Source organism: Gossypium hirsutum, chromosome D08 (assembly GCF_007990345.1).
Source record: "Gossypium hirsutum isolate 1008001.06 chromosome D08, Gossypium_hirsutum_v2.1, whole genome shotgun sequence".
NCBI classification, from domain to species: Eukaryota; Viridiplantae; Streptophyta; class Magnoliopsida; order Malvales; family Malvaceae; genus Gossypium; species Gossypium hirsutum.
Genome location: NC_053444.1, coordinates 63,374,569 through 63,377,807, shown reverse-complemented (window position 1 = coordinate 63,377,807; position 3,239 = coordinate 63,374,569). Strand labels below are relative to the sequence as shown.

The 3,239-nt window shown below is 30.7% G+C and overlaps 1 pseudogene; it reads left to right on the top strand.

The window, feature by feature from the left end:
* The first annotated feature begins 2,272 nt into the window (after positions 1–2,272).
* Positions 2,273–2,770, top strand: LOC107963299 (agamous-like MADS-box protein AGL80; annotated as a pseudogene).
* The last annotated feature ends 469 nt before the right edge of the window (positions 2,771–3,239 follow it).

The window sequence follows — 3,239 nt, the reverse complement described above, 5'->3', positions numbered from 1 at the left end:
AAACATTTAAATAGGATAGTCAAGGAGTTTAGTTAAGTTACATGTGGGTTGTGACATTTAGTACTCGGACTGGTGGATCGAGTTGGGTATAGGGTGTTACAAAATCAATTAAAAAAATGACATTAGCTAGGTATTTCTTTTTTTTTTTCTCATTATTACCTTCGAGATAGGAAGATGAATGTCGTCACTAACTGGTGCAGTGTAGATTGTGGCAACGAAAGGCGGAAAAGGGGAAGATCAAAGATAAACGCCGGTGAATGGTGATGAGAAACATTGCTGGCTGGCGGCAGACACTGGGTTATGAGGGATTGGAGGCAACAAAAGGGACGGTTAAAATGGGAGAAACAGAATGGTTTGTTTGTCGGGTGATGTGAAAGGGAGAAACGAGAAAATGTCTTACGAGATTTGAATTGGTAAGACATTTTCCTTAAAAAAAGCCTTCATTTTCCCTTTTTTAGAGAATGATTTCCTTTAGTAACTCATTTTCCACCAAACAAACATGGGAAAATAATTAAAATGTTTTCTGTAAAACGTTTTACATGTAAACAAATGGACCTTTAGTGTTTGCAAGAGATCCAAGCTTTTTTGTGGTGCGACATTAGCAGAATATAGATTAGGCAACAATATCATTATCCGATGTACACTCAAGGGATATCCTATATTAAATAAGTGGTATAATGTCTTTTTCGAGAAAACAAAAATACACTACAAGTTGGAATTGGTCATGTTAGGTATTTGACAACTACAATACAATTGCGTCATCTATTTTCAACAAATGGTTGGCTCACCCTCTACACAATTTGGTTATTCAAATAGCAAATAAAGCTGCTATACTTAGTCTAACTGACATGCTTATCATCTTTTTGTTATTTTTGTCATATCATTAAAATATTTACCAAATTTATAAGAGAAAATACAACACATTATTACATTTCTTAGTTAACAATTTACACTACTTAAATACCAAACACTCTAACATGGTAATTATATAATTACTACATATCATTTATGTATTATAATGATACTTTTTTTGCCATTTTTAAATTTTCCAAATTTATGTTCTTCATCTTTTTTTTAACAAATAAATATTTTTTTGTTTTTTTTATAATTTATTACCATTAATAAATAGACATTGTTATTAAAAAAAACTAAATATTACTATGGCGTACAATGTATGGTATGTGTGAACACTTGCCTTTTATATACTTATGTATATGTTATTTTTATTTGGCATTACCATTTATAAATTAATATATCAAATATTTATGATTATTTTTTAAATATGTTATTAGTCCTTGTATTTCTAAAAAAAATTAAGATTTGGACCCTATACTTTAAAAGTTAAAAGTTCAATCTATTATTTTTTTTCAATTTAAAAATCTTAGTCACATCATTATCATTGTTGATAGTTTCTGCTAAAATTTATCAACTTAACATGATTATTTTTCATCAAATATATACCATGTCACATGAGGACAACTTAATCAACATGCCAAATGAGTAAATTTTGATGGAAAATACTTACAGATTTAATCACTAGAATAGGGTTTTAAATAAAAAAAGTTGGAGGATAAAAAGATTAAATCTCAAATTTGGTTTGTATGAGGACTAATGTCATATTTTTTATATTACATGATTCATTTAAATACATGACCTTGAAATTATTTTATTTTATCATTTTATGACTAAACAAATTATTCAATATTATATGATTCCTATATAATATATGTGTGAATAATTGCATTCTATTTTATCATTTACAATTTGAGGTAGTCGTCAAGATCTTCCTTGACTAGACTTATATATGCATTATATATCTGTCATTTTCATATATACATTTATATATAATACTTATGATTCGTATAAATACATAATAAAAATTATTTTTATCATTTTATAACAAACTAAATTATTCAATATTATAAGATTTGTATACATACGTAATGTAAAAAAAATTGTAATACACATGACATCACTTTTTGACTAAACAAATTATATATCTACATGATACTTTAATCATTGTAAACAAAAATAAAAACCAAACCTAACACATCTAATAGAATTCTCAGTATTGCATTATAGCTTCATTATCTCAAGATATCTTCTATATACTAAAATATTGGCTATTATTGTCATTTAATTTGAGAAGATTTTCACTCACTTCACCTTTATATAAAGCATCCATTTGTATAAAGCATCCATTTGGTGTTTGGGTAAGCAATACATAAGAAAAAAAAAACCATTCCAATATTCCCCATTTGATTTGCAAGCCATGAATAGAAAGAAGGTCAAGCTTGCTTATATCACCAATGATTCAGCAAGGAAAGCCACATACAAAAAAAAAAGAAGAAAGAAGGGTTTGATGAAAAATGTGAGTGAGCTAAGTACCCTTTGTGGTATTGATGTTTGCGCTATCATGTACAATCCTTATGAGTCCCAGCCAAAGGTTTGGCCATTCTCCATGGGAGTCCAATGAGTGCTCTCCAAGTTCAAAAGGATCCCCGAGATGAAACAAAGTAAGAAGATGGTGAACCACGAGATTTTCCTCTCCTAAAGGATTGCCAAAGCAACTGAGCAACTTAAGAAGCACTGCAAGGACAACCGGGAAGAGGAGATGACCCAAGTCATGTTCAATAACATTTTTGGTGATAAGGTCATCTATGGTTTGAACTTTGGGGACTTGTACGATCTCAACTGGTTTCTTGATGAAAACATGAGGGATATCGACAAGAGGATCGCTGCACTTGCTAATACACCCCTTAATCCCTAAGGGGCATCGTCATCGTTGTCCTCATTTGTGGCTGTACTACCACCAATGACAATGGTAACGCTCGAAGAGATACCGAGGATCAATAGAGATGACATCGTACAAACAAAGGTCAATAACATGGATCAAATGCAAAGGCAACAATGGATCATAGAGATAATGAACAACAACAACAACAACAACAACAACAACAACAACAACAACAACAACAACAACAACAACAACAACAACAACAATAATCCTCAAACTCATGTGGCATTTGGTGGCAATGAGATGATGTTCCAGTTTGGTGACAACATCAATCTCAATAATAGCCTTTGGTCCAATGCTTTTTTCCTTAGAAAAAATAAGATTTCATTTGTGTCATCTATTTGCTTCTATTATGGCCTTTGATCCAAAGGTATTTTATCATTTTATGTTATGATGGTGTTGTGCTTGTTGAAACTTGCTCACAAATCGCATATGACACATA